The 16,138-nt window shown below is 51.0% G+C and overlaps 1 protein-coding gene across 3 annotated transcripts in view; it reads left to right on the top strand.

Moving 5' to 3' along the window:
• The first annotated feature begins 8,099 nt into the window (after positions 1 to 8,099).
• LOC117225913 (zinc finger protein castor homolog 1) overlaps positions 8,100 to 16,138 on the top strand; it is a 125,398-nt gene continuing 117,359 nt past the window's right edge. For all 3 annotated transcript variants that reach the window (XM_033479754.2, XM_033479757.2, XM_033479755.2), the window contains exon 1: positions 8,100 to 9,365. The gene's annotated coding sequence lies outside the window, so the exon portion shown is untranslated. The remainder of the gene's footprint in view (positions 9,366 to 16,138) is intronic.

Here is a 16,138-nt window from a genome sequence, read left to right on the forward strand (position 1 = left end):
AGTTTAAATAAATCAGAAAACATGGCCGGTACAGGCACACCAGTTCGACTGTAATACTTGTTTCAATTTACCTTAATGATACTACAACCGATAGTTCTGCTCTATTTGTCGCGCATGTTACGCTGTTGCTATCTTAAATTGCTCTATTTACTACGCTTGTCCATGTTCGCATTAATAACGTTTCTACTTAACTTTCTTCTTTCCGTGTTTCTATTAGATCTGTCTGTTGCATCCTCTTCGATTCGCCTATCGAGGCTTTTACCGGAAACGTTTCGTTCGCCTTGCTCTTGTCACGCTTACATATCTAGTTTCTTCGCCAACTATTTCAACGAGATGCGACGAAATACAGATTCAGGATTCTCTTCGATTCCCAAGGATTTATCCACGGACCCGGCTTCGGCTTCCAGAGTATGCAAATCCGGTCTAGATCCATTATCGACTCGCCTAAATCATTTCTTTGTCGCCGCTATCGGCTCCAGCGGACCATCAACCGACAAGCAATCCGTCAATCCTTTCAACACTTCGCGTTCCACTCGCCCAACCTTCTCGTCGAGCTCTCCGTCGTAATCAACGCTCCAAAACCCATTACAGTAATGCCTCTGTAATTGACGCTCAGATTGTGCAGATGTGTTCAAAAGTGGACAATTTGGGAAGAGGAGATACGATTATTCGAGCCCTGCAGCTCGTGTTGTTGACAATTCGTGACTATAAACATGAACCGCGAGGCTCGAATAATCGTATCTCCTCTTCCCAAATTGTCCATTTTTCTGGACAATCCGAGCGTCGATTAGAGAGACATTACTGTACAATACACATACGTACTCCGTTGCCATCGTCGTCGAATTTTGGAATACGCTCGAATGTACAGGATCGGCTGACCAGAGAGTCCTCGACACACATTTCTTTAGTCGGATACGGAACGATCTAGCTCCGCTATCTGCTCACCTAAATCATTCTCTCTCGCAGCAATCAGCATCCCGCCAACCACCTGATCGATCGGTGCTCCCACCAGCCTCCGAACGAACCGCCGTGGAACATAGAGAAGCCCGTAAAACAAAACTCCTACTTAAATTTCCAGAGAAACCCGATGGCGCATTCCAGAGGACAATGGCAGCTATAGCGTTCATAGACGAGAGAGGATAAAAGTTCAGCGAGCGGCATACCGAAGCGCGACCGATCAAACTCGGAAACATAAGCCAATCCTCCGTTTCCGGGAATACGAAATTCCCGGAATTAATCGACGTGTGTTACGGTGACGAAGGAAGGGGGTGAGGCTGCGGGTTCGTTGGAAATCCGTATATCGGCGACGCGTGTACGCGTTGCACGCGTGCGCTCGTGTACGCGCGTATTACAGGCAGAAACCGGCGAGCGAGAAGCGGTCAGGCAGCGTATCCACCCACGACGTGGCATACTGTAACGAGGCTACAGTCCATTAAGTGCGTGCGGCTATTATGGCTAATGCATTACGGGCCGATAAAAAACGGGAAGTATAGCGGCGGGCCGCGGCGTGTGCGCGCACGCCCGGCAACCGGACCACATTCCATGTCGGACGAGTATGTACGCGCTGCTCAATGCATTGCCTTCAAGTACAACGCTCGTAGATACGACGACGACACAAGCACCGCGAAACCCTCGCGAGTCGCCTCGCCTCGCCTCGCCTCGCCTCGCCGCGCCACGTCTCGCTTCGCCTTGCCTCGCCTCGCCTCGCCTCGCCTCGCTTCGCGACCAGACGACTACGATCTTCGTGCTCGTATATCTAACCTGCCCTCCCCCCTACCCTGTCCCTTATGCCTCGCTCGCTATGGCTACAAATTCTTTCGGGCTGATTGCGTTTTCCGCAGACCTGCCCGCAGATTTAAGGGGACATCGGGGTATCGTTTCTTCGCTCGTCTCTGGCATTTTCTTTTTCTCTTTTTTTTTTTATTCGAAGTACTGGACGATCTTTTTCTTTGAGACCTTTCCGCGATCTGTTCAACATTGTTTTTAGCACACGCTGTATTTTATCAAAATAACATTCGAGATTATAAGGACTAGAGATCTTTTTTTATGGGCTTTTGTACGATCTGCTGACTCCCTAAATGCATAAAAATTTGAACCCTGTTCACCGACATTCTTAAAACTTGTCCAAGATCGTCCAATAACGATTGCTCCTGTCGGAACGATTCGAAAAAGGATCTCTTGAAAACGATCGCGTTTGATCTGCCGTTTTTCTATGAAATCGAACGCCATGAGATCGCGCTTCTGCGCGCGAGGATAACGAAAACGCGTTTTCGATGGAATAACTTTTCGATTGCACGTGTCGCGCATGGTTCCGGTAATCGGCGGCGAGAATGATCGTGGATCGAAGGAACCAGGAACAGTCCGCAGTGCCAGCTGAAGGATCCTCGAGCCTCAAAAGGAAAATAGAGGGTCTCCGGGCGCTGGGGGAAAGGGTGAGAAGAATTTCGACGCGGAAACGGCGGGGTGTCGGCCCCGTAAAAAGAGGAAATGCCGCGGACGAAGTGGAAATGGATGGAAAAGGACGGAGAAGGATGCTCTGCAACCCTTTCCTCTTTCCCGACTGTCGCGCGGGACCACGGAAACCACCTTGGAAATTCTATTTCTAAAAATACCGTAGTCGCGCGGCTTTTTTCCGGTGCGTTCTTTCTTTCTGGCGCAGCTTTTTTGTCTTTTCACCCCTCCGAAGATGAGCACCGGCCATATGGTCCGCGGAGGGAGCAGATAAAAAATTCATATTTCCACCAGGCCGAAGGGCCGGAGGCTCCGCGGTATTTTTAAACTTTCAGCCGCGCCGAGAGAACGTTCAACTTTCCGGCTTTCGGGCCGACTCTTTCGTGACTTTCTCGTAAACTCGGCGACTCCTCTCCTAGGATCGGGTTCCGAGCTTCGAGCGATTCGTCCTAGACTCGCGACTCTCAAATTAATCGGTGACTACAGTAATGTCTCTCTAATTGACGTTCAGGTTGTCCACACAAATGGGCAATTTAGGAAAAGGAGATACGATTATTCGAGCCTTCCAGTTTATTTTTATAGTTATAAATTGTCCATAATTATAAAAACGAGCCGCAAGGCTCGAATAATCGTATCTCCCCTTCCTAAATTTAGTGGACGATCTGAGCGTCAGTAAGGGAGACATTACCGTATTCCGAATCTCTTCGGAGACAATTGCCGACTGAAAAATTCCAATTTTTATCTGCTACAAAGTAAACACCTTGTCGACTTCGTTCGTCGAACGGACCAGGAATGACGAATGAAATTTGGATTTTTTCGTCGCCTCCTCGAGAGAACTCCAGGTGTCTTCTAATGTCCCCCACCCCTTGGCGCTATCCTATAACGTGGAAAGATATTTCCATCGGATGCCGGGCTACCTGGAATCGAAAGTACCGATTTTTTTCTCCCGGGATATCCACCCCTCCGGCAAACGACGCGACGGCTGAGCCGGCGGCCCGTTATTTAAAGGTTCCTTTTTTGGCTAATGGTTTTCTCACACGGACGCCGGAACGGTACAAACCCCTTCTTTCCTGATATTCGAAACCCCATGGAAAAGCTAACGAGATACGCTCCATGGTAAGAAAAAAACCGTGACTTCGGCCTCCGAGAACTTTTGGAGTCATTGAACCATCTTCGCGTTCCTCGACGTCCCATAAAAAGTTCTTCCGACGACGATATTTTAATAACCGTTGTTGAAAATTTGAATAGATTTATCTCTTAACTCGGAATCTCTGCGAAAGCATTTCTTGCTCTTGTTATCTGTGGATCTGCGTACAAGAACGCTCCCGCGACGATAGTATTTTTACAAGGCGTCGAGCACAGCTGATCGAGCTCGACGCCTGTCCAGGTGAACGACCGGCAATAATTACACACCGAACGGCTGCATATGTTCATACCGTCACGGTGTACTTGTCGCCCGGACCATCCTTCGAACAATTCTAACATCGAATCTCGTGCACTCGTCTCTCTGCATTGTACGTTCCTCGCGTCGATTATTCTGTTACTTTCTATTGTATTCTTTTATCGAATTATTAGAACATACTTTTGTTTAATTAACACGCGTTCTCTTCACCGTACAATCCACTGCTCAAGCTCTCTATCCTTCGAATCGAAGCTAGAGGTTTTAACAACCGTAAAATATCGAATACAACAAGATTCGTTAAAAACAAGAAATCGCGTTTTGCAGTATTCTCATAGAAAAAACAAAATTTGCAATTAAAAATGAAAGGGATGTAGATGTTCCTGAAAGCGAGATTTAATATTCCACACATCCATTTAAATGTATATCGCAACTTCTCTTGGCGGTAGGATCGCCTGATTTCAATTTGAAATCAGCGTTAAAGAAAAGGAACATCAAGATCGTCTCCTCACCGTAATTAAACCCTGAATTAATTGGAGTAACACACAAATCAGGTGTTTCTCCAACTTCCACGGGTTTCTTTATCATTTCAATGTGTCTGAAATTTACAAAATAGTGCGTACAGATACGATCTGAATCCTCCTGATTTTAATTAAATTCACTCCTAATTGGAATAAATTACGAAACGTTGCCTCGACTTCTTTACATTCTATCAACATTCTTCTCTACCGAAGTCAAACGACGATTATATAAATATTATTCTAATGTAAAATTGGTGGAAACAAGCGAAAGTATTTCAACGGTCGATATCTTCGGAGTTTCGTCGAACAACTGTACCTCGGATTCAGGTTACCGGTCTCGAAAAGTCCCAGAAAAATTCCCAGACTATTCCGAAGCGTTCCGATGGCAGTAACATAATCGATTCCTTACGTAAATGAACGGGGCGCGTCGAACGGGTTGAGTTACGCCTAAGTGCATTAGTTCCACGGAAAAATCGAGCGAATCTCGATTCGAGGGAACACGATATTTTCGATCCGGGACCTTCTAAACGGGTCTTTAAGGAAGCGATCCGGGACCGGTATATCCTGACCCATTTCGAGGAAGGGTAACACGCGGCGGCAACCCTTTCGCCAACGGGACCTAACGGGCCGACGCTCGTTTTTTCCCACATTCTACTTTCCACGAAACAGCAGCTACCTGATTTCGAACGGGGTGAAAAAAGCGGCTACGAATTAAACGATCCCCTCCTCGCAGTGCAGGTGACGCAACAGGCTAGAGAAAATTAATTTTCTGGCATCGATCGCTTCTCACCGAATCCGTGCTCGGGGCATTTGCATCCCCTTTCAATTTCTTTGTTCGCAGCTGGTTAGAATGGTTAATACGATCGTCCCTTCGACGATGCCTTTTTCCAGACTAATTTTCGTACCGTCCGGGGCTTGTTTCCATTCCGATGCTGGGCCTGGACTTACGATCCGGTTCGCGCATTTCGAATATACTTTCGTGGGATACGTTTCGCGATCTCTGTCTATCGAATCGAGTTGCGGAAATCGTCGGAGAAAAATCGAAGTCGAAACAGCACCGAAAACAATAATGTTAACCATTTCTTTCGCAAGATTCAACTTTAATTCTCGCAACGGGAATACGATCTCGATACAGCAAGGAGGATACACGGCTGTGCGAAGAACGAAGCCCACAGAGTATGTATCCCCATAAAATCTCGGCTAAGAATCGCTCGAAGATCCAATTGAGTGCCATTCATGCAATGTTCAAGATTATTACCGACACACAAGAAGCAGCTCTAATCCACTCGAACGAGAAATGAGCGTGGACGATGCACACGGGTCGGGCTGCAAGAGAAAGGTGTCCGAAAGCCTAATCGCCGATCGTGACCGCATTGTTCCAGATTCATCTGGTCCGGGGCCGACAATGTCCCCGTAGAAGACCCGCGGCTCGATCCACGAGAGGCTCGTCTCGTTTACAGAGAGCATAATCGTGACAAATGAGGATGTCGAATCACACCGGTGAATCGAAAAGAGGCAGAGAGAGAGAGAGAGAGAGAGAGAGACAGAGAGAGAAAGAGAGTGGTTCACAAGCCGACCGGCCCGTGAATCAGGCCCATTTTCGTTCATGACTCTTTTCAGCTTTAATCATCCTTAATCCGCGGCCATAAACTACCCGCACGATGTAAATAGCTCGGAAATGTCAATCTAAAAGCTGGAAGGGAGGATGAATTGGCCTGCACCGAAGGCCGAAGCGAAAGCCACGAGCTGCCGCGCTCGGGTCCCGTCTATGGGAACCACTTTGGGGATCGGTTTAATTCGATCGTTCGCGGCATTGTTTCAGCCAGGCCGCCTCGGCTAATTCGGCACATTGTTACTCCATTATGTCTACGAGTCGACCTCCGCGGGAGAATCCAGCCAAAGTCCATACGGGACTCGTGGCGACGCTAAAGGGGGAGGGTCTCGAGAACGTACGGAGGGTGGCGAAACTCTCGACATTATTGGACCGGAGCTACCCTCGGCCTCTGCTTCCCCCGGACGCCGCGCCGCGCCGCGCCACGTCGAGCCTGCGCCCTTTTGTTTCCGCGACTGTAACTATGGAAAGCGATGGAAAGCCGGCGATGCAACCACTCGCCTCGGGAAGGCTAGTTTCGCTGAATACTCGTAAACAGGGGTAGAACGATCTCTTTGTAACGCGGAGGGTGCTGCACAATTCGATTCCGAACGGGTTTCCATGGCCGCTTCGTTGCAATTCGTGATTTTGGGGGTTGGTACGGTTCTATCTTAAATAACGTTCAGGAGCTTGCGAGAAATTCAAGTTTCGGGACATCGAGAACGTCGAAACCATTATCGGCACCCTCTGTATCTCGAGGATCCTCCTGATCGACTCAATTAGCAACGGGTTGAAAGGATATCGGGGTGGTTACCCCAGCTAATCGCATCATCGATAAGCGGCGACGATGAACATCTCGTTTTCGGGGGTGAAAAGTAGGAGGGTCCTAAACAGGGTGGCTCGGGGGAGTCGGGTGACGTCATTGGCTGATACCGGCGATTCTGCGCAAGGGTGGTTGAACGCCGAACCCCCTGGAAACGGAAGATTACTCCGGAAGATTGTAGTTTCTTCAGGGTGCAATGCATGCCTCGAAGAAAAATTGCCAAAGTCTCCGCCCTTATTAGATTCTAGATTAAACACCGACTGCGCGAAGCACCGTTCCGAATTTCCCGCACTCCGAGCGTCCTTCTGAAATACCATCACGAAAAATCAGACACGTCCATTAGTGCCAATTCAATTAAACTATGCTACGTCAAGGTAACGCATAGAAAAAAAGCATAATATCCCACGAGCCCCTCCAAAATCGTGAGAAATTTTATCGAAAGCATGGTCGCCGTTCCAACCCCCGTTACCGGGCCATCCCGAAATTCCTCCAACCGCGTAGACCCAGAACCACTTCCAAAGCTCATCAATTTTTCGAAAAAATCCGCAGACCGCCCGGAGCCCCGTGGCATCGCGGGTCACCCGGTCCCGCTCGAATTCATCATGCCGAGTCGGTCCTAAGTCGGCGCGCAGCATCCTCATCGATCAGCATCAAGCATCGTGCTCGGAGACCCTCCCACAATCACCCCCACCAGGTGCGGGGTGCATCGGCGACAAGAAGCAGAAGCACGTGGACGTGGTCTCTCTGGGAGGAAGAGAGACGGGCAAAGAGAGAGAGAGAGAGAGAGAGAGAGAGAGAGAGGGAGAGAGAGACGAAGAAAGACAGAGAGGTAGAGAGGTACAGAGAGAAATAGAGACAGAGCCGGAGGGCGCAGCACGCCGCGCTCGCCAGCCGGTGGACGAGTACGCGACAGTAGACGAAGACGAAGACGAAGATCAGAAGAAGAGCTCCGTTGGACGGTGGCAGAAGCGTATGCGTGGTCCCGCTCTGGCTCCTCGTGGCTGTGGTCTCAGCAATCGGAGGACCCGTCGTACCCGTCGCGACAGAGAGGGTTGAGAGAGAGGGAGAGAGGGAGCGTGGGAGAGAGAGAGAAAGAGGGAGAGAGAGGGTGGTGGTGGGGGCGAGCGACGTTTGAGACTAGGAGGAGACGAGGGCGGGGAGAACGGTTGCTTGTCTTTCCGTTCGACGGGGTGGGGCATCGTTCCAGAGACGGCGGTGGGGACCGCGAACCGTGGCGCAGCTCGGGCCGAAGGGAGGGGGCTGAGAGCTCCGCTCCCCACCTCTCTGTCTCTCTCTCGCCCCTCGGAGGGGTTCAGTCATCTCGCGCCAGCCGAGCCACGCGCACTCGCTTGCCTCAGATTCTGGGCTCGGGGAAAGACTCTCTCTCAGCAATCGCACGTTGCGTTCCGCTGCACACGCGCGGCCACGGTCTTCCTCCACCCCTGTCGACCGAGGGGTTGAAATCGTCGTCGTCGTCGTCGTCGTTGTCGTCGTCGTCGACGTCTCGATCCTCGCAGACAGCATCGTCCGCGCACGCGGAGACTCGCAAACGGTCGCAAGACGCTCGCAGACGCTCGCGGGAGGTCGCAAGCACCACCCCCTACCGATGGAAACCGCGGAACACCCCCACTTCGTGGACCGGCGAGCCCCACCAGGTGGTAGGAAGCAGCTCCGAGCGGAACAGCGGCGAGTGTCCTCCGTGGAGACCCAGTGATCCTGCTCGAGATCATCCCCTTCGGACCGTGGTTTCGCAAAAGTGCTACCTTTCCGCTCGCTTTTCTCCCTCCCGCGGAGATTTGCGCGTCTCTCGGGGCTTGGATCTCGCGATCGGCGCGCCGTGCACGCGCGCACAAGCGCACACGAGCGAACGCGCAAACGCCCCACCCCTCGGGGAGCTCTGCCACCACCAGTTCGGGAACGGAGCCCCTCCCCCGCCGCCCCCGGGCCACTCGGAGACGCGGCTCGCGGGCTCTCGGAGAGCGAGAGGACAGTGGCATCGCATCGCGCGTCTATCGACTTCTACCCGGTGGATGATCGGTGGTGGTGCCGAATTTCCGGTTTGTTGGACCGCGCCGAGAGGGTGGCTGGCACTCGACGCAGTTTCGCGCCGCGGTACGAAATCGTGCGAGGTCGGCCGGCTACGGTTCTTCGATGACACGCAGTGCGACGTCGACTTGGAAACGGGAAACAGAACCAGTGATTGATTATTATTATTATTATTATTATTATTATTTTTGTTCATCGTGGACGGTGTGATTGGCCGAGTGATTGCTACCAATACCGTGATCAGTGTGATCGAAGACCAACCCCTCTCCGGACGGTGTCGATTTCTCGTTGGTTTCCGATGGCACGTTGACCCAGAGGGTGGCTCGACGACAGAGCGACCCGCCCCGAGGACCTGGACATTGTCGCCGGTAGACTGTCGCGAGTGAGTGCGATGAGACAGGGTGACGCGAGGATCGGGGAAGAATAGACCGTCCTGGGACATTGTACTCTTCCTCAGGGGGTATCGGGGGGCTCCTCGAGGACTATGCTGTCCGGGGAGAGCCGCGAAGAGGACAATCGCTGAGATAACACGAGGTAAGCGTCCTTGTTCGCGATGCCCGCGGATTTTCGGTCTGTCTGAGACGTCGACCGGTGCTAGGGGATGGTTGCGACTGGTCTAGCGAGTCGCGTAGACGATCGATACCGTTGCCGGGAATTTTTCCACGAGACCCCTAGATTCTTTTCGCTTTGCCTTGGCGACGACGCGCGAACGGTGTTTTAGGAGATACCGAAGGATCTGGCAGTCACACGCCACTGACATCAGGAATTTTGCCTCCGTACCGCTAGATTTTCAGTTCGCCGGCGACGTTGACACCAGCCAGATGGATACTTCGACGCTGACGTCACGAATCTGTCTAGTCACGAGGTTAGGAAGGTTTTTAAAGATCGTGGATGGATAGATTTTTTCGCAGTCTGGAAAAAGTGTTGATGTCTCGATTGCCTCTGTAGCTCGAGCATTTCTTCCTTTCGTTTTTTTCGCGAGACACGACCGCGCGCGTTGGAAGAACCGAGATTAATTTACACGTAATTAGCCCTAATTGCGCCTACAATGTTCGCACGAGCCTCTCTCGACTCCTTCGTTAGATCCACGAGAGATAAATCGACGATCGACATTCATGTATTCGACGGATTTTCCATATCGCCGGGAAAATGGCGGCTTCGCGCGAATCCGTTCGTTTCCGCGATGCCGCGATTATCATACGCGTACAAACGATTCCGTGGTAATTCAGTAATTTTCATTCGATGAATATCGATCGTCTCGAATCTCTTTGCTGGATACACGAACGATCGCTGTTCCCGAAGCTGTCGGGATAATTAAACAGTCGACTGTCGGACAATGTTTGTTATCGTTATTATGTCGTTGCTCTGCTCTCGAACTGTTCTGCGGTAAATATTCTTCGCGCCATTCTGTCAGAGGATGAACGTACATCTCGTTGTTTTACAGACGAAGATTATTATTGCAATCTAATTTTAAGGAACTAGAATCGCGATGTCCCAAAGAAACGATCTAAAAACGAGCCACTAAATCGAGCAGACCGCAGACGTTGACGATGGCAAACATCGACGAGATGGCCTCGAATTCCCAGGTATAGGCGAATGGGTTGGTAATCGGGAAGCCGCGAAAATCCGGCGGGTTTATTTATAATTTATAGGAGGCGGCACGCGCGGCAACAAAGTGTTCAAATTATGTCAGGGAAGTGCGATGGGTTATTGCGATGGGGCGGCTGTAAAGTCAGTTGGCAGCCACTTAGCCGGCTCCGGGATTCCTCGAGCCCAGGGAAGACGGATTTAGCATCGACGGGCCGCGTTATTGTTCGAATTACTCCCGCGACCGCGTCGAACGCCGGGGAAAAACTGCGGGACCGTGCAAATTGTGTTCTGAAAAGCGAAACGCGCTGGGCGAGATCCGCGGCGCGGCTCGTCTCGCTTTCTATCGGCCGCGCGAAACGAGTAATTGGCCGGCTCGGTCCGCGCTCGAAGGCCGAGGAAAACGCATCCTCCGCCCTTCTACAACCTTCTTCAACCTTTCTCGGACCTTCTCTCCTCCTGGCGGCGTTCGGTCGGACCGGAAAATTAGCGTTGCTCGCCCCGGCAGCACCTGGAAATAACCGCGAGAAACGCTCCGCGCCAATAATTTTTCTGGTTCGCGCGACCGCGCTCCGATCGTATCGGCCGCGGAAGGGAGAAGGGAGAAGGGAGATTTTCGAGGCGAGAGCCGCGCGGAAAGACACGCGATAGAACGCGGGGGTGGCCAGCCACGGGCTGGATTTTTATGGCGATCCGCGGCCCTCCGCCTCGAGCTCGAGCTCCGGCTCGAGAGCAGCCTGTAATCAGAATCGCGGGCCACGATAACGCCGAGTGTTTCTGCCGTAGAACCGCGCCGTTCTTTTCGCGCAGCCACCGTGAATTCTCAAATGTTCCCGCTCCTTTGTAATCAGCGAACGATACTCGGGCTCTCTAATACCGGCTTTCTGCGAATGGAGCAGCTAAGCGTTATTGTTTCCCATCGACTCGGTTTGTCGTGGAAGTTGCCGCGAGTTTTACCTAATTGATGGCATTCGGTTATACGGTTTACGTGTCTTGATCGACGATTTTTACGGAGCACTTTTAATCTGCCTCCACCACGCTGTTTTATAGTTTAGAGCGTGCGCGAGTAGGATTCGCTTCGTTCGGCGTCGTTCTTGTTTCTCGATTGGTTCGAGAAAACGTTTCCGATGTTCCACGAACGATTCTGATAAAGTGGATTCGCCAGTTTTTTTCGCTGACAGCTGGATGCTCGTTTTTTATATTCGTCCATTCCAAATCTAGAGAAGCAATGGTATTCATCTTGCTTGAACATTTTTATCGAAGAGATCTTGATCGATTACGACAGATATTCCTGAAGGCAAGCTAAACTGTAGCCGATTTGCTTAGATTTCGAGCTCGAGCAGAGATCTTGCCAACAATTATTTCAGAGGAATATTTCTATGACCTCGATAATTGCGAGACAATGAATCTCGGAAGCCGGTGATTGGAGGAAGCATGGCGTCAAAGCCGGCTCGTCCCGAGCAAATAAATCGCAGAACAGAAAGCGAACGGCAGTCGGTGGATACAGACATCAGCAGCTTGTCCAGATATCGATCAGTCCCGGTTCCGTCTCCGCGCATCGAAATCTCCGTCCGAAAAACCGGAGCAAAACCGCAGCGGAGGCAAATCAAGTAACGAGACGAGCCATAAACAAGCATTTAAGAAAAAACGAGTCCGACGAGAACGAAACGAAAGGAAATGAGACCAAACGAAACGAAACGAGACGAGACGAACACAACCGCCTGGAAGGAAGGAAGGTGGAGAACGAGGGGAGGGTTGCCGGTGGAGAGCAAGAAGACGACGAAGAAGAAGAAGAAGAAGAAATGAAGAAATCATGGGAAAAACGTGTACCGGGGAAGTATGCTTGTTGATACACGGTCGAATCTCTCGAGAAAGGAGGAAAGAACGAGAATACACGGACGGGACGAAGAGGGGCGACGGTAGAAGGAGACGAAGAAAGAGAAAGAGAAGGAGGAGGGGGAAACGAACGAGGTGGACGGGGTGGAGAGGCGAAAGGGGGAGGAAGAAAACCTCGAAACAATTGGAGGCGCGGAGGCGGCCGCATTTCATGTTGGCTGGCATCGGCTCCCTTTAAAGAGTCTCTTGCTTTTTGTTAGCTCTTCGAAAATTATGATTGTTTGTCCGCGAGATTTACTGCGGCCGGGGGCCTCCGCAGTGCGGTACAACGTGGCCGTGGTGCCCTCCGGGGGCACACGGGGACACGGGGACACGGGCCGGAGCTCGGCTGCGGGGGGCGTCGGGGGGTGGTTTGCCCAGATTAGAGAATCAGGAAAGTCACGACACGATCTCGGTCCCCGCTACCGAATCCCGTGCACGCGCTGCCGCTCCTCTTCCTGCTCTTCTCCTCCTCGCTTCTTCTTTTCCTCGCGAGCCGCTTCTTCCCAATGTGTATCTATCTCGCGACCGCCGCAGAACCACCCCGCGCCGCGGCCAACTTATCGTAATCTGCCGCGAAGATTAGCCGTGTTTGAATTAGCGCGGCGAACGATTAAAAGTTTCCGCTGCTCCAGTTCGAGGTGCTTTCCGAATTGGAAGCTCTTCGATTCTGGTTTTTACGAAGGTGGAGGGATGCTTGGGAACCGATACCGGTGGGCAATTGGATTCGTTCGGCTTAAGGTTCGATCGGACATTCTAATTTCGAATGTTTTCGATGTTCGGGAACCTCGGGATGCGTTTCGATCGAGACTCCTGACGAATCGGAGTTCGAATTTAGAGAGATTTGAATTTTTTACCGCTCCAGTTTCCATCGATTTTAGAGTCGAATCCGCTGAGAATGTTTCATGCTGCGAGGTTGCTCCGATTAAGGTTGTTGGAGAATCGAAGGGCTAAGAGCAAGGGGTAGATGACTCGTAACTGCTAAAAGATGAGGTTTTTACATATGTTTAACTTTTAGCGGCGAAAATTCGTGCGAACTTAATTGGCAATTGAATCTTCGAGTCGTTGTATTATAATATTTCGCTCTGAAAATTTCGGGGAGGAAAGACGAGGAACGTTTCTGGAGTTGGTGTCGCAGACGATATCGTCGCCATTGGTATGGTAACTTGTAGAGCACATTCGAATCGTCTCCGCGGCTGCAGCAGCAGAGTGCAAAAGGTTAATAATTGCAAACTTCATGCAAATACTTCACGCGAGACCAGCTATTCACAGTTGCAAAACAGCATTTCCTTACATATCGCACGGTGTACCGGCTTCGGACAAAACGAACGTTTCGAATCTTGGTCTCGCGTACGATTTTATACAACGTACAATTTCATAAAGCGTCTCATCTTGCACGAATTTCCGATAATTTCGCAGACCGATTCGGACAGCAGTTAGCAGAGATTACGGAAAGTGCGGAACCCGAGCCGGATAATTCCGCGAGCCCGTTCGAAATGAAATTTTATTTCCGAGTGTTCCACCTCGAATCGCGGTCGTGAATTGTCCGAGCAGTAAAAATCCGAGGGATGAAAGAGCCCGGAGAATTGGACCATGGCAAAAATCCCGTGGAATCTCGGGGGACCGGCTGAGAGCCGCTGCCGGCGTGTTTATTAATGTCTCCGAGCAGATATAAACCGATTTAACGCCGGCGTTTTTATTTTCACGCTCGTAAAAATGAGCTAATGAATCCGCAGGAGTTCCAGGAATCTCGGTGGAAATGTTTATCGAGACCGATGATTGCGATCGCCGCTGTGCAACGCGATACCTCGTCCGCTCGTCGATTTCCGTATTTTCCGATCGGAAAATCGCCGATTTTCTCGGATTTGTAATAAACGCCGTTTCCTCTCCCGGCTCCCTCTTTCTCTCTCTCTCTCACGCTCGTAAACCATCGACTTTTCAACTCGATGCGCACGGTACTCGGCTGATTTATTCGGTATCTTATTGTGCTTCCGAACTAAACCCGACCTGGCCATCCCAAAAAGTGGCTCCCCCTCTACTCTCTCTCTTTTTCTCTCGATCTCTCTCGCTCGTGCTCCCTTTCGTCTCTTTCTCCGTCGGTCTCCGTCTCCTACATCTTCGGCGATCGCTCTATAAATTTCACGAGTCTTTCGAACCCTATATTTTCTCGTTATCCTCGCGTTTTGCACGACACGTTTTATTAAAGTACGATAATTTTACGAGTCCTCCCCCCTGATCCACCGGTCTCCTCTCCTCCTCGTCCTCCTCCTCCTCGTCCTCGTCCTTTTTCTCGTCCCGGTTCCACCAATCCGCCACCCAGGCGGCTTCCCTTTTCCTCTGTTTCACGGTTTTCAAGGGATCCACCTTCTGGATCGGGTTTCTCGGCTCGCCGTTCCGTTCTCGCGCCGTTCGAGGCCCGTGGAATTTGCTGCTCGCAATCAACGGCCCGCGGGAATTAGCCTGCCGGCGCGACGCGACGATCCTCGATAATTTCCAGCGGCCCCGAAAGCTATTTAGATGACACATTACTCGGCGAGATGGAAAAGGCTATCGCGAAGATACACGACGATCGACGCGTCGCCTGGCAACGCACAGAAAATCGAATTAATCGGAGCGCAACAGCGCGAAACAAGCTGTCCACAAAATTGTCGAATTGCTCCGAATGGGCAGAGAGAGAGAGAGAGAGAGAGGGAGAGAGAGAGAGAGAGAGAGAGAGAGCTTGCCGGTCGGCGAATAAATTTTTCAGACGAGCGTAAAAAAGAATTTTATCGAGCAAAATCTATGAAACGCGTGTTCCAGCTTTTTATTCTCCCCGGTGTATGCAAAGAGGTAATTTATGCTGATTATGTGAGAAGCTGAGAAACCGATATTCATCGAGCTGAAACCGATATTCTTATGCGCGAGCGGAGAAACGGAGAATTTTAATAGTGATTATTAGTCTTCTTAGAAGGATCGTGAACAGAGTGTCACTTTGTCAGGTAAAAATGACTTTCCGACCGATCGTGGCTGCGCCGTTTCTTGCCTCGAATCCGTTCATATTTTATCCCGCTCGAAGTTATTGCTTCTGTGCGCGAGCCGTGATTATTGTTACGTCGACGTTCGGCGCCGGAGTCGCCGGTTTAAGAAAACAGCGCGTCATTGCATTCTACGCTGGACGCTTAACTTTTTTTTTCATCACCGAACGGACACTTTGCCGATCACCGTCTGTCTAAAAGTATTCCAGCGAACGGTTGCAGAGAATCGTTGGAAGAACGATTCCGTGCCCCGAGTTGACGTCGATCGCGAGGGGATCCGCAAAGTCTCGCGAGTCCCAAATTCAATTGCCACGGTTCGATCAGCGATTCGTCGAGGCAACGAGAGAACATTGAGAACCAGAGGACGTGGACGAAGAAAGAGAAGAAGAAGTAGAAGAAGAAGAAGGAGGAGGAGAAGCGAGCCGGTCGTTCGTCCACGTCCGACTGTACCTTCCCCGGAGAAGAAGGCAGCTCGGGCAGTAAAAGGCCTAAAGTTTTTAATACTTTCAGTTGTTTTTATGGCGGCTGGCATTTGCTCTTTTTTATTGTTCGTCTCCTCTTTCCTTCTCCCTCGCGGCAGCAACAGCAACACGCACACGACCCTTCGTTCGAACGGCGAACAGAGAAACGAAAGAGAACGGTGCTCGAGCACGCTGTTACAAGAGAGAAGGAAACGAGCCAAACGAGAGAAAGACCTCAGTCTCAGACCTTCTCTGATGTACGACTCGGCGGTCCGCGTGAAAAAAATCCCATAAACCAGTAAAAAAGCACGGGGTCTCTGGGCCAGAAGGGAGGACGAGGGCAGACGAAAGAACGGCCGGGACAAGGGAA

This window comes from Megalopta genalis, chromosome 11 (assembly GCF_051020955.1).
Source record: "Megalopta genalis isolate 19385.01 chromosome 11, iyMegGena1_principal, whole genome shotgun sequence".
Taxonomy (NCBI): domain Eukaryota; kingdom Metazoa; phylum Arthropoda; class Insecta; order Hymenoptera; family Halictidae; genus Megalopta; species Megalopta genalis.